The sequence below is a fragment of the Pelodiscus sinensis genome, chromosome 1 (assembly GCF_052426305.1).
Source record: "Pelodiscus sinensis isolate ZL-2025 chromosome 1, ASM5242630v1, whole genome shotgun sequence".
NCBI lineage: Eukaryota > Metazoa > Chordata > Testudines > Trionychidae > Pelodiscus > Pelodiscus sinensis.
Genome location: NC_143052.1, coordinates 9,867,360 through 9,893,524, shown reverse-complemented (window position 1 = coordinate 9,893,524; position 26,165 = coordinate 9,867,360). Strand labels below are relative to the sequence as shown.

General features: G+C 45.0%; 1 protein-coding gene across 15 annotated transcripts in view; it reads right to left on the bottom strand.

Annotated features, from left to right (window-relative positions):
* LOC112545341 (uncharacterized) overlaps positions 1–26,165 on the bottom strand; it is a 233,204-nt gene that overhangs the window by 185,582 nt on the left and 21,457 nt on the right. For 9 of the 15 annotated variants that reach the window (XR_016349531.1, XR_016349527.1, XR_016349525.1 and 6 more), the window contains one exon: positions 13,451–26,165. This exon is cut by the window's right edge. The exons of 3 other annotated variants lie outside the window; for them this stretch is intronic. The gene's annotated coding sequence lies outside the window, so the exon portion shown is untranslated. The remainder of the gene's footprint in view (positions 1–13,450) is intronic. 3 more of the 15 variants (XR_016349532.1, XR_016349533.1, XR_016349524.1) reach the window with 1 other exon arrangement.

Genomic DNA, 26,165 nt, shown 5'->3' with positions numbered 1-26,165 from the left:
TAGTTGCCATTTAAATAATAAGTGAGAGTCATGGTGGCATCCAAAGCGTGTAGGAGTTTCCCCCTTATTAGAATTAGGCTTAAGGGGAAAAGCAGCAAATTACCAGTTTTACTTGATAGGAAAATCAGACATCACCACTAATTAAGAATTTGAGATCAGGTCTAAAAACTATCTTGTTTTTATACAAATAAGTGAATTTTGGATTAGTCATAAAGGCATTCAACTCACTCTCCTGGCCAATTTGAGGCTAACCCATGCAAAGAACATTCAGACATGACTTCAAAGGGCAATTTTACCAGCATGACCAACACCAAATTGAGATCCCAAGAAAAGAAAGGTTCTCTAACAAGGGGATACACATTTGATAAATCTTTCATAAATCTTTTAGTGACCTGCCATCAAAGTATGATAAAACAACAAGAAATCCTGTGCCATTTTAGAGACTAAAAGATTTATCAGGACATAAGCTTTCACCAGTAAAATCCATTTAATTACATGAATTGGAGTGGAAATTACAGAGGCAGGATATATTACATAGATATGTAGTCCCCTTACTAAAGGTGTGTCTGCTTATTCTCTGGGAAAATCCTGTGTGCTGCAGTCTAGCCTCAGAGACTACAATTCCCATGAGCCCTAGATGAAACCAGGAAGGAAGTGACTTTTGTTTTTGGAGATCTGAGTTTCTCCACGTGTGTGGAGGAAGATTCAGCAGTCTGTGGACTCTTCCCTCTGTTTTTTGGAGCAGAAAGGGAGCCAGGCTGCTGTGGAGGAGTTTGATCCAGTTCAGGAGCTGTTTTGTTGCAGTTACAGACTGGGACAGCAAGCCTTTGGAACTGGGATCTAGCAGGCTGCTTCTGATAGCCCGATAGCCCTAGAAGGGAGGCCCTTTGACTATACTTGTGGCTAGAATCTACTCTGCATCCAGCACACAGAAAGACTGAGTAACTGGGCATCTTTGGAAAATGCTGCCTGGGACAGACCTCATAGATACAGACTAACTCTGGGTTCAAAGAGAGGCAGAGAGGATAACCCAGTGAACCAGAGCTGCTGCATAGCTTGGACCCACATACACACTACCTACAGAGAATCTCCATTACAGCTGCAGTTCTTCAAGCACACCCACGCACGCAAGAGTCTGGGACTCTGAGTCCAGGGGTGTGCACACTCTGGGGTAGGATAAATATTGGCAATGCAAATGGCAGCTAGGTAAGTTCCTTTTACTTCTGTGTACTTTGTTAATTGATGTTATTCGCTGTTAATTTGTTAAATCCTGTTTCCTTAAATTAAGTAAAGGTTGTTCATTCTAATGCAATCTATTAGATGTATATTATTTATGATTTGTAATTGTTGTTCTGGAGTTAGATCCAGTTTATTGCTGGAATAAGTTTATTCCTGGAGGTTCCCAAGGCACACCAGTAAGAGTGTACAGGGCCAGCCAGGTGGAAGCACCGCCACTGTACATTCTTTATGAGTAAGGGACTGCAGCAAGGGGGTGGATAGGTTTTCCCCAAACAAACAACATCACCACTGGAGTACTCAGGATCTCCTTTTATGTCAAGGCCATCAGGCGCCCAGGCACACACATGAGTGTGATCTGCTCCCAAGTAACCCAGGAAGGAAAAAGGGGGTTACATATAAGTACTAGTATAATACAATAATGGATTTGCTTATTAACTGTAGGACCACTAACAAGGCCAATTAATTCAGGGTGGATGTGATTCACTCACAGCAGCTGATGGGGAGATGTGAATACCAAGAGAGGGGACATTGCCTTTGTAGTGAAATAACCAAACTAAATCTTTCTTTAGTCCTAGTTTGATTGTATTAAATTTGCAAATTAAAGGGAAGTTATTCATCTTGTGCAGTAACGATAGTTGAAGATGCAGGTCTTCAAGGGTGCTCCACTGTTGGTGTTGGGCTCGTCTCGGCACCACAAATCAGAGACTTTTCCAGCAGTGTCAAGTCTGACCGTGCATCCACAAAGTTAGCACAAGCTGTTCGCACCTTTGGAGTTTGCACATGCAGCCTGACTCCTCTCAGTCTCTTCATGGATACTCTCCTACTAGAAATTTTATAAGCCAAACAAAAGGGGAGGAGGGTGGGTAGTGGAGCAACCATGGGGACACACATCTCAAAGAACCATAGCTACTGCACAAAGTCAGCAACTTCCCTTCTTAGAGTCATGCCTCCATGACATTTGGAGTTCTGGTGCATTGCAAATAGGTCTATGTGCGGACGCCCCCAACATTGGAATAGGTGGTGTATGATGTGCTTGTGTAATTCTCACTCGTGATCTGTCACAAAGTGGCCACTGAGGGTATCTGCTGTGGTATTCTTGTTCCCAAGTAGGTGTGAGGTGGTGATAGTAATATTGTGGTGGATACACCAGTTCCACAGTTGAATCGCCTCTGCATAGAAAGAATGCAAGTGGGTGCCCCTCTGGCGATTGATGTAGAACAACATAGTCATATTGTCTGAGGATAAGCACCATCAAGCCCTGGATACACTACAAGGTAGTGTTTGCATGCACTGTGGACCGTTCTGAGCTCGAGAAGATTGATATGAAGTGCTGACTCGCTGTTGGACCACTTGTGCTGTGCAAACTGTTTTTAGAATTGGGCGCCCAAACCAGAAGGGAGGCATCTATAGTGATCTGTTTCAATGGTTGACCAGTGCAAAGGTTCTTTGATTCGGTCCACCACTGTACTGAGGTGAGGACCTTTGGATGAACAGAAACGTATTTGTGCATCTGGTGTTTGGATGGAATATACACTAAGACAATCCATTGTTGGAGGCAGCAAAAATGTAGGCAGGCATGAGGAACAACGTATGTCATTGCTGCCTTATGTCCCATAAGTCTGAGGGTATGTCTAGACTTCTCCAAAACATTAATTCAATCTTTGGGTTACTCCATTGTTTTAACCTACTTTATCTCCCCTCTCTCCTTATACACACAGGCTACATTTAGACTGCAGAGCTTTTCTGGGATACCAAAAGTATCCCAGAATAGCAATGCCGTGTCTAAGGAACGCACCCAAGGAACGTGTCTGCTTTTCCGAAAAAAATTCAGAAAAGCAGACGCGTTTTTTCAGCATCCCTGTAAACCTCGTTCCTCGAGGAAGAAAGGATGTTCTGAAAGAGGCTTTTTTTCTGACAACTGGCCCAGTATAGAAAGGCCAATTGTTGGAACAGCCTTTCGAAAGAAAAGCAGAAAAAGATACGCAAATTGCGATTCACAATTTGCGTATCTTTTTCCAATACAACTTTGCAGTCTAGACACAGCCTGAGTGAGGTTATTATAGGGACGGTTGGACTTGTGGTCATGATTAAGATTAAGCTTCTTATGGCCCCCAAAACATTCATTTGGGAGGTATGCACATGCAGTTGTAGAATCTAGATAGGCCCCTATGAATTCCAAGGTTGGGGGAGGAGGACAGAGGGTGGTTTTTTGTTCGTTGATGATAGATCCCAGACACTAGAGAAAGTTCTTGGTAAAACAGATCGTGTCTCTTGTAACAGTGGTACCAAGAATGAAGCAGTGGTACCAAGAATGAAGCAATCACCTAGGTAAGGGAATACTGTGATATCGTTTCAACAAAGGTGCGCCACAGTGACTGCTAGGGTCTTGGAAAAGACTCTGGGGGCTGAAGAGATGAAGGGAAGAATCCAGTACTGAAAATGGTCTGATGCTACTGTAAAGCATCAAAAGCATCTGTGTGCCAGATGTATGGTTATATGAAAGTATGTATCTGGGAGGTCGAGGGCTGTGAACCAGTCTCCTTTTTCCAGTGCCAGAATAATCATAGTGAGTGTAATCATCTTAAAACATTGTTTGCAAAGTATTTGTTTAGTTGTCAGAGATCGAAGATGAGCCTCCAGACCCCTGTTCTTTTCTCTGTGAGGAAGTAATTTGAGTAAAAGCCTCTTTCTTGATTTTTCATGGGAACCCATTCTACAGCTCCTATGGTTAGAAGGTGTACCTCTTGGCACAGCAATGTTTTGTGAGGGGGTCCCTGAAGAGGGAGGGGGAAGGTGGGGAGAATAGATCTTAGGGGAATGGAATACTCCCTGTCTGATGATTTCCAAGACCCACTGGTCTGTGGTAATTGCTGCCCATTGGTTATAAAAGGGGCACAAGTGGTGGTAGAACTTATTGGACTATCATGGCACTGGTGTGGAGGAGAGGTGGGATAGGCCCTTGACCAAAGCCTCAAACTTGCTGTCTAGAGTCTTGTGACGTGGAAGAGCGAGTGTTCAAGGCTCTCCGTCATTGGTTCCTAGGTCTGAAACAACCTTGATTGAATAGTCGTTAGTGGTATTGCATGCCCACGGATAAGTCCCTGTGCCTCTGGTAGGGTGTGTAACACCTCTTGCGGTAAGGGGGAGTGTACATCCCTAGGATGCATAGGGTAGTCCAGGAGTCCATGCTGGAGTGAAGGACTTCATCTGTATTTGCGGCAAAGAGTTTGTCTTTGTCAAATGGTAGATCATTGACCTTCACTTGAAGATCCTTGGGGACTGACGCTGCTAGCAGCGAAGAGGAGCGCCTCATTACTATGGACACTGCTGTAGTTCTTGCAGCTGTGTCAGTAGCATTGAGAGCCATTGCAAGGCTGTGCGAGATATGGTGTACCCCTCATGAACAACAGACTTTTATATTTTGGTTTCTTGTTGTTGGGAAGATGTTGCATCAGCTCTGTTATGTCCAAGACAAAACATCAGAAATGGCTGCCCGTCGCAGGGAGCCATAGCCTGTAATACTTCTAAGGCTGGTATAGGGGGCTCGGTCTGTGAGGTAGAGTGTTTTCCATATAAGGGCATGTAAATTAATAATCTTCCCCTGCTCGCTCCACCCATTGCACTGAAAGATCAGCCAATGGGCTGACTTGTGCTCAGGCCTGCTACTCCACCCACTGCAGCAAAAACCAACCTATGGGGTGATAAGTTCACAGGCAATAAAACAGGCAGGCAGCCCCTCTCACTGGGGATTCGCATCGAGAGAATGCCTGGCCTGATCACCCAGACGCCTTGCACCCCCCGCTCTTGAGTCTTACTGAGCATACTCCAAGTTGGTCGACCCGAGTGGAGACAATTTATGAGCGTGTGACCGGTACTTGTGTTCCTGCTGTCTCCAGAACTGGTATAACCCCGCTCCCCCCCCTTCATCCCTATCCTAATTGATTTTTTAGTTGGCCTTATTGCTTGTCAAGTGACAGTGGCTAAAAAGTTACTAAGTTAGTTTATAAATAGTTGTGGTTTAGGTTTTTTACTGTTTCCTTGTATAAAGCTGTGTAAATAATCAGCCCTATGGACAATACCAGTGTTAATTCAACTGTTCCTAATCCCTGGGCAATTATTGGGAATTATTGTGATTTAGAAAAGCCTCAGGGAATTGTTTTGTGTTGTCTGGCAATCTGTTTAATTTTTGTTCTGATGATTGTCTGGCGTCATCAAAATAAAATCAGTTTGTGCTTTTTAAAACCCCCAGTTGTGGTCTCATCCTTTCCGGCATCCCTTCGAACCTCGTGTATTACGGGGACTGACATGTTAGTTTGACATAGTTGTCAAAGTTGTGATTGGCAAGCAGACTTGTATAATTTGCTATGCGAAGCTGGAGAATTGAGAAGTACACCTTTCTCCCAAATAAGTTGAGGCATTCGTGTTCTTTGACCTGCATATTTGATTTGTATTGGGGATTTTTGGTTTACAGCATCCACAACTAAAGAGTTGGGCTGGGGGTGCAGAAATAAAAAGTCCATGTCTTTTGATGGGACAAAGTATTTTCTGTCAGCCCATTTGTTGGTCGGGGGGGGGGGGGAGGGGAGCTGTGGATGAAGTTTACCAAACTTCATCTGCTGCCTCTAAAATTGCTTCAAGGGCATTTTTGATTTTGCTCAGTTTTGGACGTTCTTTAAAAGTGTGTGATGTTTTTCCTTGCACTTCTGATAATATCATCTCCTGACTGGGAGCAACACTTTTGAATAGATCTTGGAATTGTTATAGGTCATCACTGGGTGAGGAGTCATCCAGAATGACTGCTTCATCTGGTGAGAAGGACAACTTGTCAGTGGGTGTCACGTCTGTTGTTGCGTGTCTGGGTCATCCATAGCCTGCCCTTCCTCCATATCAAGATCTTCTGTTGGAGGTGATGAACATGGATGCATCGATAGTAACGATCTCTGAGCACGTGTGGGAAGGCAGTTGAACTGTGCTGTGGTGGGGCATAATGATGGTAAGGGGACCAGCGGCTTTGGTACTGAGGGTGGTACAACCAATTCGAGTACCATGAAGAATGGTGGGAATACTGTGGTTGGTGTGATCATACAATGTGTGGGCTTTTGCAAGGGAGGAGTGTTGAGAAGAGAAAACACTCCTAGCGTCATCATGGTAGTCACTGTACTGAGAAAGGGTAGGTGACTGAGATGAGAGAGAGGAGCCCTATATTGATAGGGAGAGTGAGAGCGATGTCATGATATGGTGCCATAAGGAGATCTGGCTCTCAGTTCCAGGCTCGGTGCCAGTGCGGTGTAGTCTTGTGTGCATGCTGAGGAACGGTGGTGGCTTGACATTTTCCATGGTGCCGAGGTAGTTGGTATTGTCGGAAGAGGCATCGGCACTGGTCCGAGTTCGGAGTGCAAGCCAGGGGTTTGGCAGATTTTGATGCAGCCCTTCTCAGTGCCGGGGTTGAAGCTGGTGCCGGGGATGGCAGCAGTGCCTGTAATGTTGGCGGTACCAGCAACTCCAAAGATACTTTAGAATTTCTGAGCCCTGAGTGGGTTCTCTTTTTCATGCCAGGGTAGCCAGTGCCAGGCTGTCTGGATTTCAGCTTGGATCCTATATAGTTGACGTGGCACAGGGCTTCCGGGTACCATGAATGCCTGCCTTATCTCCCATGCTAATTCATAGCAGGAGGAAACGGGCTAGTGAAGTCTTTGTTTTTTATTGCTCCTTTGGCATGCAAAGGCTTGAAGGTTTTCCCTGAGACGAAGGGGAGTCTGAACGATCAGTACCCTCCTTGTCCAAGTGGGGTTGAAGCGCTTTTGTCAAATAGTAGCATGCGTATTCTTAGCTCTCTATCTTTGTGAGCCCTGGCCATGAAGCTGCAGCAATGAGTGCATTTCTGGGGGACACGTGTCTCACCCAGGCAGTACATACAGTCATAGACTCCCGGCATTTTTCACAACCAGGAGATCCCAGTATGTCATCGGTTGACAGCGTGTGTGTGTGTGTGTGTGTGTGTGTGTGTGTGTGTGCGCGCGCGCCTGCCTCTGTTTCTCCACGCACTGCCCATGAGGGACTGTGCAATAGCTGACTGAAAAGTCCAAGCAACTATTTACACTACAACTAACAATCTATATAAAAAAAGAGCTGTTAAATTTCAATTAAATTTCTATTAATTAACTAATGGAATAGTCAATGGGATTTCCATCGACTATTCGATCAGTCAATAAGGACTAGCATAGCGTTCCACCTTTGAAGGTGGCTCTTGTGAATTTCAAAGATTGAAATGCCACGTGGAGCCAGGGGCTAGAGAGGAGTCCCCCGCTGACCCAGAGTTCCATTTGAGTGCTTCCACTTTGAAATGCACATGAGCCTCTGCTGGGGCTCTTCTACATTTCAAAGCTGGAATGCTGCCACTGTGCCCCTGCTCCCTCCCATGGAGCTGGAGGAAACTGGCTTTTAAGCTGGCTCCCCCCAGAACCTCTTCACTCCCCCCCTTGCTGCCTCTTTCTGATAGAGGCAGCAAGGAGGTGGAAGCAACTAGCCGCCTAGTGTGTCGACTATCCGATAAGCTTTTGCTTATCAGATAGTTGATTAGTCGCTGACATCTCTAATATAAAACATTTTTTTAAAGAACAGAAAAATCAATTCATTTCCTAGTTCTAATTCTATCTCATTTTCTTTCTACAGAAGTGAAGAGAAGGAGATAGAGGTTGGAGCTCCATGTGCAGCCAAGGGTGGCAATGAAGGAACTGAGAGTAGGGCTGCACACACAAACTTCAAAGGTGCAAACAGCACATGCCATCCTCACACATGTGCAGCCCAACTGGACAGTGCTGGAAAAGTCTCCAATCTGTGGCACTAGGACAAGCCCAACACCAATAGTGGAGCACCCACAGGAACATCACTTGAAGAAGAATTGCAGTTCTGCTGTTTCTCTCTCTCATCTGGTTTTAAAGTTTTTTTTGTAGAAGGATGGCTACTTTTAAATCCATTACTGAGTGCCCTACTAGTTTATGTTACCTTTCTTGATGCCTGATGTGTATCCATTTATGCTTTGGCACAGAAACTGTGCAGCTTGGCTATGGACAATGGAGTGTGTGATGTATCTTGGATGGAAACTAGAGACCTATAGGTAAGAATAGCAGTCAGTAGGTTTCCAGTGTATGGTGGCATTTATGTAATCATCATTAATTTGTACTATAACGTCCAGGAAGTGGATTTCTTGTGTGGATTGGTCCAGGCTAAGGTTGATGGTGAGGTAGAAATTGTTGAAATCTTGGTAGAATTCTTTAAGGGCCTCCTTCCCATGAGTCCATATGATGAAGATGTTGTCAGTGTAGCGCAAGTAGAGGACAGATGCTAGGGAATGACAGCTGAGGAAAAATCATTGTAGGTCAGCCACAAAAATGTTCGTATATTGTGGAGCCATGTGGGTTTCCATAGCAGTGATGCTGACTAAAAAGTATGATAACCGGAGATAGCTGCTAAATGAATTTTTAACAGATAACCCGAGAATGAATTTTTTAGATAACCCCTGAGATTTTTAAGCATATTAAGTATTTCAAAACAGAAGGAATAGGTAAAAGGGAATCAGATTTTCCCTTCATCCATGCCTGAAATCTATTTCACTTGAAGCAGTGGCAGGCAGCTTTTAGTAGACTGTTTTCTAGAGTTAATTAGTATGACTTGCACAAAGGTCATGACAGATCAAGAACAGACATAGTTAACAGTTCAATTGCCCACACCTTCAGGGGAAGAAATAGTGGATCTGGGTTGCAGACCGCTGGTATTGTTGCTGTCTTCAACTTGACAAAAAGTACTGCAGTGACAACAAAGACTGAGGGTGAGACTGCCTCTGGTATCAGAAAGATGAGTTGAGAGTCTCTTCTTAGCAGAGGGTGCTGGACCAGAGTGGTCCAACTTCTAGTACCAAGGATATCAAGCTAGTCTCTTCCATGGGCACTGCAGGCAGATTCACAGTGAACAACATGCAATCTACCAAATCATGATATTGCATAGCTTCCTGCTCCATAGCCTCTCCCTCAGTACATCCGTAACACTGAGGTGGGGCTGGGGCATGGGAGAACTCTAGCTAACACTTGCAGAAAAAGGTTCCTAGCTGTAAGGCATAACAAGGTGGTGAAATACAGATTGCACCTCCTAACACCAGGATTCTCTGGTCCAGTTGAACCATGGATGTTCCTAGATCAGAGAACTCCAGTAGCCTAGTGTCAGGAGGGCAATCCAGGAGGGGCAGGGTAGAAGCAGCGGGATGGGGCAGGAACTGGCAGCAACCCTAGACAGCCTGTGGCACTGGGACCAGGTCAGGACGGCTCCCAGCAGTGCAGGATCAGGCCAGTGACAGCCCGTGGAAGTGGGACCAAGGCCAGGGCCGGTGGCAGCCCCCAGCAGAATGGGGCTGCAGCCCCAGACACCCTGCAGAAGCAGGGCCAGGAGCCCATGCTCTTAGCAGCCTGCAGCAGAGGGACCAGGTCCAGGGCTAGAGAACCCCAGACAGCTTGTGGAAGCAGGGCCACAGCCTACAGGCTGCTGCGGGGCTGGGACCGGAGCCCTAGCCCCCAGCAGCTGTGGTAGTGTGGGGCTGGAGTCTATAGCAGCATGGGCTGCTGGAGCCGAGCCCAGCAGGCAGCCCGGCTGGGACAGCGGCAGCGAGGTCAGTGACCCAGGAGGAAGCCCAGCAAGGGGCTGGAAAAAGTCCCTCCTCCTCTTTCCTCCCGCTCCTCCCCCTCAGCTGGGTGAGTCAGCGGTTATTGGCTGTGACAGGGAACCATCTCTAGTCTGGCAAATTCCCTGGTTTGGAACTGATCAGGTCCCGAGAGTGCTGGATAAGAGATTTCCAACCTGTACTCACAAGTGGGAATGTGCAGAGCCATTCAAAGAAAAACTAGCAGACCTCATTCTATCCCACCTACCTAATTTATAGTCAAAAGTTGAAAGAGGAAGACACGCTTTCCTGCTTTCAATTCCCAAATTTTTTTCTTAACTTTGAATGAACTAGTCACTGAACTGAACTAAATAAATAAATTGAAATATAGAAAGATATTCTTTCTGCACCTGCAGAAGATGCAACTGCTGCCAAAAGCTGGTTCAGGACGTCAAAACACTCTAGTTCCAGGCACTTAGGCACTGACTTCTACCACTTCAGTGTTTTGGCTTTCTATATAACATGGCAGCAGATAGACACTACTTAATATTATTTTTGCATTTAAAGTACTTTGATCACCTATGTTAAGGCCTAAATTTATTATAGTTGATTAATTTCAAATGTAATTTGTAATGATTGATTAAAAATAATACATTTAATTGAAATAATAAACAATTTTATCTTCCACCTTGTTGAAGCCACAAAAAAGAGGCCAATTTTTCTCTTTTTGAATCAATTGAGATACTCCAACTGAATTACTTTGGGCCCATAATACTCAATAGTGCTTACTAACTAAAGGCCTCTTCCCAAATGCAAGTAGTTCCCACATTACAGAAGAAAGATCCTGTCATAAAAGACAAGAATGAAGAAGTCAGGTGAATTCACTGCATCAAATAGTTAGATAAAGGAAAGAATGTTGGCTGAATGGAAGGGGCGATGCAAAACCTGACAAAGTATGTAGGAAAGGGCCTGCAAAGTAAATCCTGAGAATAGTGCTATTCAGTAGGTCCACTCGCTTTGCTAGTATGGCCTAAACAGAGAGGGATTGCTCTCAGGACTGCTATCACCACAAAAACATGAAGGGTAAAGGAAGGCTTATGTTTACAACCAGGTGTCTAGAGAATTCTAAACCTGAAGCTGCAGCAGAGGAATATATAAAGATTTGTTTCTGCTAGACCAATGTTTCCCAAATGGTGTTCCGCAGAACCCCGGGGTTCTGCAAAGTGAAAATAATGGTTCTGCAAGAAAATTCCATTACAATAGCATTTTATGATTTTTTAAAAAAAATAATAATTAATATTATGTGATTTTTGTTTTTAAATGTGTACTTAAACTAAATGTTGATCTCATAACCTTGTTTAGCATTCGTTTATTATTATCCTTACTTATTTGTGGTCTGCTTTTTCAGCTTCATATATTAGACTGTTATTAGGAGTTTTGCAAAATTATTTCGAGTTTAAAAGGGTTCTGTGGCCAAATAAAATTGGGAACACTGTGCTAAACTACCTTAAATCATAAAAATCACTCACAATATTGAACAAAATGTCCACTTTGTTCAATATTGGGAGCCCAGCGTCAAGCTGCACTCCGTATTTCAAAGCGGCAGTAGTGCATGAAGCCCGGGATCAGCCACCGTACTCCATGCGGTGGTGCTGCTTTGAAACACCATGGTCCTCGCAGAATTTCAAAGCAGTAGTGCTGCACAGATCCTGGGCTCCATGCAGTGCTGCTGATTTGAAATGCCGCATGCAGCCTGAGGACACCCCCGCTAGCCCAGGGCTGCGCGTGGTGTTTCAAAGTGGCAGCACCACATAGAGCTGGGGGTCTGGCCCCAGGCTTCAAGCGGCACTGCCGTTTTGAAGTACCTCCTCGTTTTCCCCTCCACCCTCACTGCTTCTTTGTGATAGAGGCAGAGGGGGGGAGTGACTAGTCGACTAGCCTGTCAACTATCTGATAAGCATTTGCTTATCGGATAGTCGACTAGTCCTTCACATCCCTAAAGGAGTGCATACTAGACCGTAACATGAGTCCAAATAGGAACTGGCATATCAGATCATACCGGTTGTCCATTTGGTCCAGTATCCTATCAGTGACCAGTACCAGATGATTCAGAGGCAGATACAATAAACTTTATAATTGAGAATAACCCACCCTTAAGGGATGGTTTATCCTCTTAACTACTGTCAGTTTCTGGTTGTCCTGATGCACAAGGATACTTATGGTTCACTCATAGATGGTTTGAAGTAATCACATAAACAGATTCCCTAATATGTCATTTATTTTATTCTATTTTTCTATTTTGTATTTTTGAAAAATTGAAGCATTAAAAATATCTGAATACACTCATAATCTTCATTCTTATAATGCTTACAATTTTTGCCTTTTCATTAAAGAAATAACAAAAAATATAATCTGTAAGCAACTTGCTACTTATACTGTGGTCTGTGTGTCCTCCTAGTGATAACTGCCTGAAACTGCAGTGTTTATGCTTTTAGCCACTTTGCTTCAGTTTGAATACTAAATAATAATAATAGTTTGATTTCATGGTGTTCAAAGAAATTACAACTATTGGATCAATTCCTGAAGACCTTTGCTCATTTGAGTAAAGTTCCCTCCTCAACCACCTAAACACACACATAGTCATTTTTCTACAGGTGTTCACAACTGGACCCAAATTAGCTACCGTCAAATTCATAAACCTCAAGTACATTCTCAGATGTGCCTAAGCAGTTTAAATCCTATTTTCAAACGTAACTTAAGCTCCTAAGACATTTAGGGTATATTTCCACAGCAAAAACAAAAATGACCTGCAGAAGACAGTCTGATGAGGCCTGGTCAACTGACTGAGGCTAATGGGGCTCATATAGCAAGACTTCAAACAGCAGTGTAGAAATCAAGGTCTGGGTTGGTTCCTGGGCCCTAAAAACCAGTGAGGGGAGGGAGTCAGAGCCCGGGCTTCATCCCAACTCTGAACTGCTATATTAAGCTCACCAGTGGGAGCTCCTATAGTCCAAGTCAACTGATCCAGGTTTTTTTTTTCCTGGGTAGAGGTACTCTTACAGCCATATTTTGAAATGCACCTAAAGATGCAGAAAAGCATCTAATTGGATTTTCCAAAGAGCCAATTTTCCAAAGAGCCTAAGTGCCTAAAATCCAATTTTTAAAAAATTACCCCATATCTTTTAATATTTAAAGTATTCACACACCACCTTTGAGTTAAAGCACAGCATTCTTTCAACCAAAATGTGGTCCAATGGGTTTCACATATATCCCAGTTCCCAACATCTTACAACACAGAATGTCTGAAATCCACACTGAAAGAATACCCTTTTCTCATCAAAAATCGGTCTTTTATGCTCTCCCTTGAGAAACAGGCAAATTCAGCTCTGTTCTAGGTGGAAGTGATGCCACATACATTCTTCCATATAAATAAAAGGAATGTGATCACCAATTACCTCCAAAGGCTCCTTCCCTACTATTCCTCAACATACCCACACACTGATCAGCTTCCCTTAGGGGAAATAGGACTTCCTCTGAATTTAGTAAGAAGAAGTTACTCACCTTGGTGCAGTAACAATGGTTCTTCAAGATTTGTCCCCATGGGTGCTCAACTCTAGGTGTCAGGCTTGTCCCGGCGCCACTGGTTGGAGGATTTTACAGCCGTAGTCAGCCAGACCGCGCATGCGTTGTTAGCATCTCGTGCCGTTCATGCCTTTCTACTGTCGCATGGTCTGGCTCCCGCCAGTTCCTCTCACCACTCGGTATCTGAAACGAGACAAAAACAAACCCCAGAGTAGGGAGGAGGACGGAACATGGAGTACCCACAGGGACACATCTCGAAGAACCATTGTTACTGCACCAAGGTGAGTAACTTCTTCTTCGAGTGGTTCCCCTGGGTGCTCCACTCTAGGTGACTGTACAGCAGTAGCCAGTGTGCGCTCCGGATCAATGAGTTCCTGCAACCGATAACACTCCTGATTCAACTGCCAAGTCTGCTGCTAGGCATTGTCCTATAGCATAATGGTGCATGAAGGAGGTGCTGGAAGCCCAGGTGACTGCTCAGCAAATATCACTCAGTAGGACTCTTTGGGCGAAGGCCGTGGAGGTTGCTACTGCTCTAGTAGAATGTGCCTTTGGTCGTGAGAGAATGGCAAGTAGTGATGCATATGCCTATAAGTCTAGCTATAAGTTGGCTAGAGAGTGCATTGAAGCGCTGTGCAATTGACACTAGAAGCCTGTCTGTGTGGCGCCACTGTCAAGTTCTGTCTATATAAAAGGAAAGCGCCTAGCGTACATCGAGTGTATGTAGTAATGCGTCTCTGTGTGATGAATGAGGTTCATTAATATGGAAGGATGAAGACACCTTAGGAGTAAATGCCGGGTGAAAGCGTAACGTGACCGAATCCTTTGAGAAAAAGGTAAAGGGTGGAGTTGCCATTAAGTGCCGCTAGCTTGCTGACTCTGCGTGCTGATGTGATCGCAAGTAGAAAGACTACTTTCATAGTGAGCATTTGTAATGATATCGTAGCTAGTGGTTCGAAAGGAGGGTACATGATAGTATCGAGTACCAGATCAAGATTCCGGGGGACGGGGTGGCCTACAAGAAGGGTGTAAGTTCATTAGGCCTTTTAGAAACCTTTTGGCAGTTTGATGCACAAACACTATTACCCCCTCAATGGGAGAATGAAAAGCACTGATAACTGCCAAATGTACTTTCAGAGACAAAAGAGAAAGTACGGAGCTCTGCAGGTGGATGACGTAGTCAAGCATACGGTGTAGAGGAGTGCCCTGAGGCTTGATGTTGCTGCAAAAGAACCACTGCGAATATCTATGCCATTTTGCAAGGTAAGCACTCTGAGTGGATGATTTTCTACTGTGTATTAATATCGTTTTGACTTGATCTGAACAGATGTCCTCTCCTGGCCTGAGCCAGTTAGGAGCCATGCCGTGAGGTGTAGGGAGTCTGGTCGGGGGGGAAAAGGAGAGAACCATGTTCTTGTGAGAGAAGATCTGCGAGGGGAGGGAGCAGCCAAGGTGGCGCTACTGACATGCTGTGTAGGAACGGGTACCATGGCTGTCTTGGCCAAGCTGGAGCTAAGAGGATTACAATTGCCGATTCTGCTTTGATTTTTTCCAACGTTCGGGGAATGAGGACCGTTGGAGGAAAAGCATAAAGAAGTGCTTTCCTCCAACTGATTAGAAGAGCATCCCTGAGTGAGCCCTTGCCAATGCCCACTCTGGAGCAAAAGAGGTGACACTTCGCGTTGCTGGAAGTAGTGAACAGATCTAGCACAGGTGTTCCCCACATGAGAAAGATGTGTTAGAGAATATCCGTCCTTATTTCCCATTCATGATCCATGAGAAATCTCCTGCTGAGAGGGTCTACAATGTCATTGCTGGTGCCAGGTAAGTAAGACACTGTGACGGTGATGTCGTTTCGTACGCACCAATTCCAAAAATGTACCACTTCCTCACATAGAGAGCGTGACCTTGCTCCTCCTTGTCTGTTTATGTAATACATTGCAGCTACATTGTCCGTCAGCACTCTGACAGTAGTGCCCTTTATGTGCAAGTGAAAGTGTCTGCGTGCATGGAAGACAGCCCTCAGCTCCAAGAGGTTTATATGTAGACGCCTTTCGGTAAGCGACCATTTGCCCTGTATGCATTTTCCGCTCATGTGTGCACCCCACCCGATGAGGGAAGCGTCCGTTGTTATCTGAATGGACAATTGTGGACTGTGGAATGGAACTCCCATCAAAAGGTTGTCTGACTTCATCCACCAGCAGAGGGATATGCAAACATGATTTGGAGGAGCCACTATTTTGTGAATTCTGTGCTTTGAGGGCATGTACACAGTTGCCAGCCAGTGTTGTAGATACCGTAAGTGAAGACATGCGTGAGGGACAACAAATGTGGTCGCAGCCATATGACCGAGCACCCTCAGGCATGTGTGTACTGAAATTGTTGGAGCTTGCACGACTATGTGTACCAGAACTTGAATTGCTTGGAATCTTTCCAGCGTAGACATGTCTTTGCGGCAAGGAAGTCGAGCATGGCTCCTATAAACTTTATGCCTTCTTGTGCCCTTGATTAGGCAATCGTCAAGATATGGGAAGATGACGACCTTTAGTCAGCGGAGGTGCGCCGCAACAACAGCTAGGGTTTTTGAAAAGATCACGGGGGTTGATGCCAGACTGAAGGGCAACACCCAATATTGGAAGTGCTTGTTGACTATTACAAAACGGAGGAATCGCCTGTGTGCAGGATGTGTGGCGACGTGAAAATAAGCATCCTGTAGGGCTGCAAACTAATCGTTGTTATTGAGAGAAGGGATTATTGTGGTAAGTGTCACCATCTTGAAACGCTGATTTCAAAGGTAATGATTCAACCGGCGTAAATTAAGAATGGGTCTCCAACCCCCCCCCCCCCCCCCCCCCGTCTTCTTCTGCATTAGGAAGTAACGTGAATAGAATCTTCTTCCTCTGAATTGACCTGGCACCCTCTCTATCGCCCCTATGGTAAGCAGGCGGTGAGCCTTGAGGCGTAAGAGTTCTTCGTGAGATGGGTCCCCTCAAGAGGGACGGGGTTGGTGGGAGGAAGGGAGATGAAGGGAATCATGAATCCTGATCGTACGATCTTCAATATCCATCTGTCGGACGTTATCTCGGCCCATTGATGGTAAAAGGGCTGTAGACGATGGTGAAAAGGGGGGCCCGTGGCGGTGGTGGTAGTGACAATGACTGGTGTGTGCAAGCCCTTGACCGAGGAGTCAAACTTGCTGCTTTGAGGAAGGTGGGTTGGTCGCAAAAGGTGGCTGGGGTCGCCTTCGTTGCGGTCATTTAGGACGTGCCTGATCAAATAAGCTCTGCTGTTGCCTATGAAATCATGGCGTAGTCATATCTCCTTTGATAAGGATAGTACCACTTGCGCCAGAAAAGAGGAGCGTGCATACCACGCATCCACAAGGTAGTACGAGATTCCTTTCCCGTGTGCAGGGCCTCATCTGTCTTATCTGCAAACAGTTTAAGTTTGTCAAAGGGCAGATCCTCAACTTTATTCTTTAGGAACTCCCATTGTTGCTAACCATGATGCCCTTCTCATGGATACTGCAGTTGTGGCAACCGATCGTGCTGCTGTATCAGCCACATACATGGCAATTTGCAGTCTTGCCCTGGAACACGCATAACCCTCCTGAACCATCACTCTCAAGAGTGCCTTATTGGCATCTGGCAGGTGTTGCACGAGATCTGTTAACTTTGCGTAGTTATCAAAACTATTATTTGAAAGTAGGGCAGCGTAATTCACAATCCAGAACAGAAGCATGGAAGAATACACTTTTCTATCAAAAATGTCAAGCTTCTTTGCATCTTTATCGGCTCCTGACCCGCTGACCTGTGGGGTCTTGGCTCTTTGTAGGACTGCATCCACCACCAGGGAGTTGGGTTGGGGATGGCTGAACAGAAATTCTAGACCTTTTGATGTCACAAAGTACTTTTTAAATCGGCTCACTTCGACATTGGTGTGGTCGAGGCTGGAGTCTGCCAGATCTGTTTGGCTGACTCCATAATTGCCTCATCTATAGGGAGCGCAACCCTAGAACATTGTTGGGAATGTCAGTTTTTTAGGGGACGATATTGCTTAGCTTGCACTTCAGCCAGCTGTACCTCCTGGGAGTCCACCACCCTTTTAAAAAGATCTTGGAATTGCCTCGTATTATCTGGAGGCGAGGCATCCCCAGAAATACAGCCTCGTCTGGAGAAGATAATGAGAGATCTGTGGGAGAGGCTTCCTGAGGTTGGTCATCCTCCAATATCTGCCCCTCTTCTGGCTCTGACTGATGCGTTACCAGAGGAGGGACCTCAGAAAGTGGGACCGGTGATTGTTTCCTCTGATGGATGTGCACTGGGAGTGAATAATGATGGTGTGATGAAGAATGACAACAGCACGAGGAATGGGCATATGACTGAGATCTGTGAAGCCCATAGGAGCTATGATGTTGCTCGTAGAAGTGATCTGAATATGCTGGAGATGATCTTCTAGAGGAATACGCACTCCCATGCCTGCTATGGTATGTTGCAGATGGGGAGCGGCTCCGAGAATGGGAGATGCAAGGTGAGTACCTGCATCATACAGAGGATCGTCTGCGCACATGAGCAGTGTGGTAAGGCGTGGCGTGCAACTGAGGCGATCGAGAGGTGGGTTGAGAGTGAGACCCCAAGACAACATGGGGCGACCTCTGAGGGAATCTACGCACTGGCGGTAATGGGGACGGTGCAGGGGAGAATACCAGAGATGGAGAAAGTGAAAGGAGATGCATCACAGACTTCCTAGCTGCCTTCGTAGGAACCCGGGCAATCCCGGTATCAGAGTCCTCATTCAGTTGTCTTAGTTCTGAAGTTTGCACTCGCTCCTCGGTCTGCAGCATGGAGGAGTGAGATGTAGACAAGCATGGAGAACCCGTGCCCAGTGCCATCTCCGGTGCCATCTGTCACGTTCTGTGCGGTGCTGACTCTGGTGCCGTCTCTCGCACCCTCTGCGATGCCGTCCCCGGCGCCATCTCGCACTCCCCCTGCGGTGTCCGCTTTGTTGGTGCTAAATAGCATTCCAACAGTGCCGAAGTTTATCTGTGCACGATCTTCAGTGCAGATGATGGTGCCGGTGCTGATGTGGTACGGTGCCGACGCAACTGGTCTTTTGGGACAGGCTGGTCCCACAGGTTTAGGAGGCCGCGGGGCAACTCCCGAAATGCCTGGCTTATCTCCCCGGCTGAGTCTTGACATGGGAGCAGCAGGCAACAAGCAGGTGGGGGAGGCCCGTTTTTTCTTTGAAGCCATCACTCCAGAGGATGACACTCTCCACTTCTGCGCTGTGGCCAAGTCCGAAGGGCTAGCCTCTGAAGGATGTAAAGCCTTATCAAAGAGTATAATTTTTAAACGCATTTCCCTGTCCCTACATGCTCTCACCGCAGTCAGTTCTGAGCAGGGGGTACACTTCTGGGGAATATGTGACTCTCCGAGGCAGCAAATACAGGCGGCATGGCCATCTGAAGCAGGCATCACGTCTCGACACAGGGAACATTTCTTAAAACCTGATGAGCCAGGCATAAGAGGTCCAGGATGTAAAAAGGACCCTGAATTAATATGACTAACACACACTACCTAAGCTAACAACTAAGTAAAAATTTTTATTTATTTATTTATTTATTTTTAAATTAACCAGAAGAGTATAACAGGAACAACTAACTATAAAACTCTAAACTGTAACTTTTTTTCCAGATGACCAATCCTCACACTGAGGCGAAGAAAGGAGCTCCGCCAGCAACTGAGGACGGTTGAGAGGAACTGGCGGGAGCTGGACCACGCAACAGTAGAAAGTCGCAAACTGCACGAGATGCTAACCGCGCATGTGCGGTCCGACTGACTATGGCTGTAAAATCCTCTGACCAGCAGCACCGGGACGAGCCCAACACCTAGAGTGGAGCACCCACAGGGACCACTCGAAGAAGAAGTGGCCATAGTCCCCATCTGGTTTGCCCTTAAGGGCTTGATCTTCACGGTGATGAGCATTCTAGTCCCCTGATCCCATTAAGCACATGCTTACTTTTCTTACAAGAATATTCCCTCTAAAGTTGCAATCAACCAAGCTCTGAATCAGGATCATAACATATGAAATCATGCTAGATTTTCAGCAAACAATATTAAGTCTTGCTTGTCTAGATTATCTAATACTAGATAAATTTATTTCATGTTTTTTAAAACTGCTAACGCTATTTATCTGCTTCCCATTAATTCTGGATTTGCAGTTATTAATACAATAATTTTAAATATTGCAAGCAGAAAATTAAAATGCATACCAAGGACATGAGCTATTAAAATGCAACAGTTAAAAAAACCACTATTAGGTCTAATTTCTTTTTTAAGTCTCTGTGGAATCCATGGTATGAAGTGGCAACTTATATAGTTATGCTTAACTTTGCAGAGATACTTGATTATTGAAAAAAGAGTTATAAAATAAATCATAGCCCAAAATCTTGACCATGCAAGGATTGTTTTGTGAAGCTGAATCAGCAAAACAACAACTCATGCTGAAACATCGAGGCTGGCCCTGCAGCTTCAAAGTTAGGGTCTTATCCTGAACGAGGGGAGTAATTCACCCACAACTCCAATCAACTTAGGCACCTTCAAAAACCAGATCATTATTTTTAATTTAACAAGAGGAACCAAATTTTTTAAAATATAGCAAAAGCCACAGGTTGTGTTCTGATCTGGAGATTGTTGACAGCTTCTACTGAACTACAGTCCAAAGCCTGAATCTCAGAAAAGGAACAGGTCAAGAGAGTAAGATGAAAGAAACAAATCCAAATGGAAGGGTGAACCTATAAAACATTTAAAATCTATATTTTTCATGGAATGACCATATAAATCACACATGGATGAGTATGAGCTTCAGGGGGTAGCTGAGTTAGTCTGTTACAGAAAAAAAATAGCAAGCAAATGGTCTGGTAGCACTTTATAGACTAACAAAACATAGAGATGGTATCATGAGCTTTCGTGGGCACAGCTCACTTCTTCAGATGAATAGAGTTACTGCTAAAAATCAGTGTTTACTCCTGAATAGCAAAGGTGGCTTGAATTGTTTAAGAAAGCAATTAACATGGAGAAGCTAGATATGAAAATGATAATTACTTGCAATCTAAACATGAAAATTTCGGGAAATTCTGCCAGTATCTTTTTTGTTTTCATTTTTAATTAGGCAGCTATTTATTACTGGCAGGATGTCATCATGGAGAAGAAAAAAGCAATTTTGTAACAACAATAAATTATAATGGTGAGTTACTAGAAATTAATAAATATACACCACTTAAGTTACTATTGTAGTAAAACATCTTCCCATCTGGCATTCTTTCTGATAGATCTAGCACGGTGGTCACCAACCGGTCGATTGTGGCACCCCTAGGAGTCAATCAACACAGCCAGCTGGCTGGGCAACTGCCTCTCTTTCATCCAGCCCAGCTAGAGCATGGCTCAATCTCAGCAGGCTGAACACCGCGGCCAGCTGGGCTGGAGCAAAGAGGGCAGCTGCCCGGCCATCTGGACGCAGCATTCAACCTGCCACGGCTGCGCTCCAACTGTGCTGGAGTAAAAAGGAGCAGACACCTAAGCAGCTGACTCTCTTTGCTAACTTATCAGTTTAATAGCTTATTTCGAAATAGTATGTCTACACTGCAGGGAAGCCTCAAAATTAGTCCGAGGCAGGCTTCCCTAATGTACATGTGCTATCTCAATTTAGGGCCCCAAGAGGCACTGGGGAGGAATTACTCAGAATGGCCCTGGTGAGGGGCTATTTAAAAATAGCAGTAGCAAAGTGTTGATGCATGCCTTATTTTGAAATAGCCATTTGAGAATTGACGTTATTCCTCATTGAATGAGTTTACTGATTTTGGAATAAGCCATCTGTTATTTCAGAATTATTTTGAATCAAGCCAATTAACCCATCATAAGACAGGATTTTCAGGTCTCTCCTCCACGTCGATCTTCTCTCCTGAACCTCCGGTGTCTGTGTCTCTCCCTCTCTCCCTCTGCCTTCTGCCTCTCTCTCCGTCTCTCTCTTTCTCTTCTTCCCCTCCTGCCTCTGACTCTCTCTCCGCTCTCCTCTGTCTCCATCGGGGATGCCCACTGGTCCAGGCCCTGCCTCCTGGGCATATACGTCACCGCCCCACCCCCTTCACTTCCCACCGTGGCGCTCGGCTGACTTCTGCAGACCCCAAACAGCCACTTGCGCCACTTGATCCCATGCGGCGGCCCAGCTAAGCGGCCCAGAAGTCAACCGAGCTACATGGCAGGAGGCAACAGCACCGCCCAGAGGGCACAGCCAGCATTTCAGCATTACAGAATCACAGACATTGGGCTACTTATTTTGAAATAATGGAATGGCTGTGTAGACGCTCATACTGTTATTTCAAAAAAACATTAGTTATCTCAAAATATCAGTGCAGTGTAGACATACCCCCAGAAACCAGAAGGGAAACAAACAAAAAAACCCATTTTTTTTTCATCTCATCGTATTTGTGTAAATCTAATTATTTTAGGGGGTTTGATTAATGATTTTTGAATGGTTGGTATTGGCAATACTGCTTCTGGCATAGTATGCTTGAGCAGTCTCTATATTACGATGGATAATTTAAAATACATGAAGTACATTTCTATGCAGTGCTTTTTCTACAAACATGGCTTGAGCGTACTTCACTGTACTCTTGCTTTAATGAAATGTCCTTATTCTACAGCAGTATTGTAATAGCTGTCCATCTTGTTTTGTTTCTAACAAGAGGGGAAAAAAACAAAACACAGCTGAGTTTTTCTAAGAAATGCAATTTTAGATCTACCACGTAAAATGAGGTTTTCAGGAAACAGCTCATACCGGAAGCCAATGACCTCACAGTACTTTATAAATATCACACAATTACAAGCTGTAAGAGAACCTGCATTTAGATATATTTCCTGCTATCACTGTTTTAATATTCAAATGTTAACTAAATTAACTGTACGTTACCTAATTCATTACCTACCAAAACCAAACTCGGGATGAAAGCTACAGGATTTCCAGAGAGACAAAGTGGGTGAGATATCATCTTTCATTGGACCAACTTCTGTTACTTTTATCTCATCCACTTTGTCTCTCACCAATATCCTGGAATAGTGATAGAAATGTAGCCGTGTTAGTCTGGTGTAGCTGAAACAAAAAACAGGACTATGTAGCACTTTAAAGACTAACAAGATGGTTAAATAGGTGATGAGCTTTCATGGGCCAGACCCACTTCCTCAGATTTTTTGTTTCAATATCCTGGAGACCAGCATGGCTACAACAGCGCTGCATACAGAATTTATAGACATATAAAAGCTGAACCTATCAAAGTCGGAATATAAAATCCCATGTAATCAATTAACTGGTTAAACATTATGTTTAATAGTGAACTGATGAACCAGGATCCCATGGGTGCATGGCTGCCAACCCCAGGGACTGGCTGGGTGCCAGCCCGATGGGGCTGCCAGCTGCCCAACCCCACAGGGCTGCCACCTCCTGGCCCTGGACCACAGTGTGGGTGGGGATGGAAGAGCCCTTTGTCTATAGCAGGCCACAGGTGGGGAGCTGCTCCCAAGTTCTAATTAACTCGTTACCAATAAGCATCACCCAATGAAGGTGATGGTCATCAGGTAACCAGTTAACCATTTACATCTGTATGTCAAAGTACTGAAGCCAAAATATCATTAACTTCGTAACTTTTTAATGTTTGTGTGTCTGAACTCTAAAGTCTATTGTGAAATATACTTATCATGCACATTCCTAATTCCCAGCATCTAAAACAACCATGAAACATTATTGGTACAGCAAATGTGCAAAGGTTTCCACAGAAGAGAATAAAGTAGCACTTGATGACGCATGGACTTTCTAATGTTACATCTTATCAAGATTCAAAACAAATCTAACAATAACACTGTGTTTGGGTGAAAAAGGGCTCCTTCAGATTCATTTGAATAGATTATCAATTTCTCCCACGTGACCAAAAATACTGGAGTTAAGATACTGTCTTTTAGATCAAGTTCCTGATCAGCCATACTACTTCCAAATTCCAAAAGAACCTCTCTCTGGGGAGGTAGTTTCCTATGCATTTGTGATAAGGGGTGCTATTTCTGGTGGGACAGATTTTCTCTTAGGATATGTCTACACAGCAAAGTTATTTTGAAATAACAGCCATTATTTCTAAATAACTTTACTAGCGTCTACACAGTCAAACTGCTATTTCGAAATTAATTCAAAATAGCAGAGCACTTATTTCAAATTTGGTAAACCTCATTCCATGATGAATAACACCAAATTTGAAATAGCTATTTCGAAATAAGTGCTGTGTAGACACTTATTTCTAAATAGGGGGCCTCCAGCCTTCCCAGGGTGCTCTGGTGGCCACTCCAGCCTCAACCAAGAACACTCCTCTCCCTCTCCCCTCCCCGGAGCCCTTAAAGGGGTTGACTTTGGCCACAGTGCCTATGCCAGCTTCAAGCCTGCCAGCCCAGAGCCAGCAGTAGCTGCCCCTGACCCAGTGACCCCAAAACATAAGCCAGCAAGCCACTAGCAGCCAGCCCTCCACCGCTCCCCAGGAGCAGTCTGCCAACTCCCAAGAGCCTGCCAGGGCCCGGAGAAGGAGGGCACCTTCCTGGTCCAGGGTTGAGATCATGGACCTTATTCAGGTTTCAGGGGGGATGCCCCCAAAGTCCATGATCTCCACACTAGATGGAGGAACACGGCCATCTATGGCAGGATAGCTGCCAGCCTGGCCACCAAAGGCCACATGCAAACCCAGGAGCAGTTTTGCATGACAATCAAGTTGGTCCGGCAAGACTCCCAACCCTAAGCTTCCCCTCCCCCTTCTTCTTCTTGTTAGGAACACTACCAGCAATAGACATCTCAACCTAACAGTTGTTCTAGCAATCCCGACAGACAAAATGGTTATAGAATGGAAGAAAAGAGAGGAGACACTGTGGCATCAGATTAAGGATGGAAAATCCCATTTAACTGGCTAATTGGTTATACATATTTTTAACCGGTTAACTGATTAAAGCAGGGGTGAGCTGAAGGCTGCTATAGCCCTTGCCTGCTGCTGGGCTGGAGCACTCCCCACTACCACAAGCAGGGGCTGCTCCAGCCCAGCCAGAGCAGCCCCAGCCTGTGGAATGCCCAGGCCTATCGCAAACAGAGACTGCTTCAGTTGGGACGCTGGGCACCACAGAGCCACAGGCAGGGGCTACTCCAGCCTCACTGGAGCAGCCCCAGTCAGAGCAGACTCTGTCCGCAGCAGGCCCACTGAGGCAGGCAGGGAGCTACTATAGCCCCCACCAGTTAATCTTAATCAGTTAAACCTTCACATCCCCCCTACATCACATCAGTGCAGACTCTTGAAGCCTGACAGAGAACTGGAACCATACTGCAAAGCAGTGATGGGCAACTTTCGGTTCAAGGAACCCATGCGGCCCATCTGGGTTCTATGTTAGCTCACAAGACGTTTTGTATACTGCTGCTCATGCATACAGTTGTCAGATTCTGCTGGTTTTGTCTGCATAGTTTTATCCTACTGGTATTAAAAAAGTGAAATGCACTTAAAGCAAAGGCATGCAAAGTGAGGTGCAGGCAAATTGCACACATTGACTCAGAGCTCTGTGCTTCCTCCACATCTAATCAAAGTACTTCTTTGGTTTAATTGGCACACTCCACAAATTCTGGATATGCAAGCACAGTTAGCAAAACTACTCTATCCCGGGAGACTGTCTTGGTTACGACAATCTTACAGCCCACTGACATGATGGACGGCCATCCATGTGGCCCACTTCCGAGCCTACATTGATATATTAACAGTTTGGAGCACTGAGGGGCAATTAGCATATGTGCTGACTCTGTGGGTGCTTCAGGGCTGGGGCACTCACAGAAAAATATTAGTGGGTCCTTACTCCTTTGCACCCACAAGCCACCAATTCTCTTCTCCCATTCACCAAAACCTGTCTACCAGCAGCCCTGCCGATCAACTCCTTCCTCTGCTTTACAGTGCCTATCGCATGCTGCAATCATCTGTTTTGCAACATGCAGGAGGTGCTGGTGGAGTGGGAGGAGAAATGGGATAGGGTGCATTTGAGGGGGGACTAACTGAAAGGGAAGAAGGGGGACAGGAGTGGAGACTTAGGAAAGGAGGCAGTGGAGGGTGGGGTTAGAGGCAAAGCATGAGGTTGAGCACTTCAGGAGCTGAAGGAAGCTGGCATCTATGTCAATTAGCATGTGCTTCATCAGTTATGTGGTCTCCTAAACAAATATAAATGTTTTGATTACCAGTTTAAAAGCAAACAAGCTTTATAAAAACACACAAACGGGACTATTAAAGAAGTGAGACTATGAAATGACCACTGATTTCCTGTCCAGCTGTCACACACCATGAGTAATCAAATATGCAAGTCAAAAATACCTCTTTAGAAATCCTTTGAAGTGTTTACTTTCATTATTATATGAAAACTAACAGTACAATAATATAAAATTACATTTTCAGTCTGTTCCTTATTCTGCCAATGAGTGCACAGAATACTAGTAGGATTCTCTGTATTGCATGAATCAGTGCTCCTCAAATGACAACAAAGAACAGACATGAGCAAAAAAGTTTAACTTAAAAAAAAATTAGCTTCAATACACACATATAGAGACCATGCCAGATTCTCTCATCATTTTCACCACTGTTAGTTCA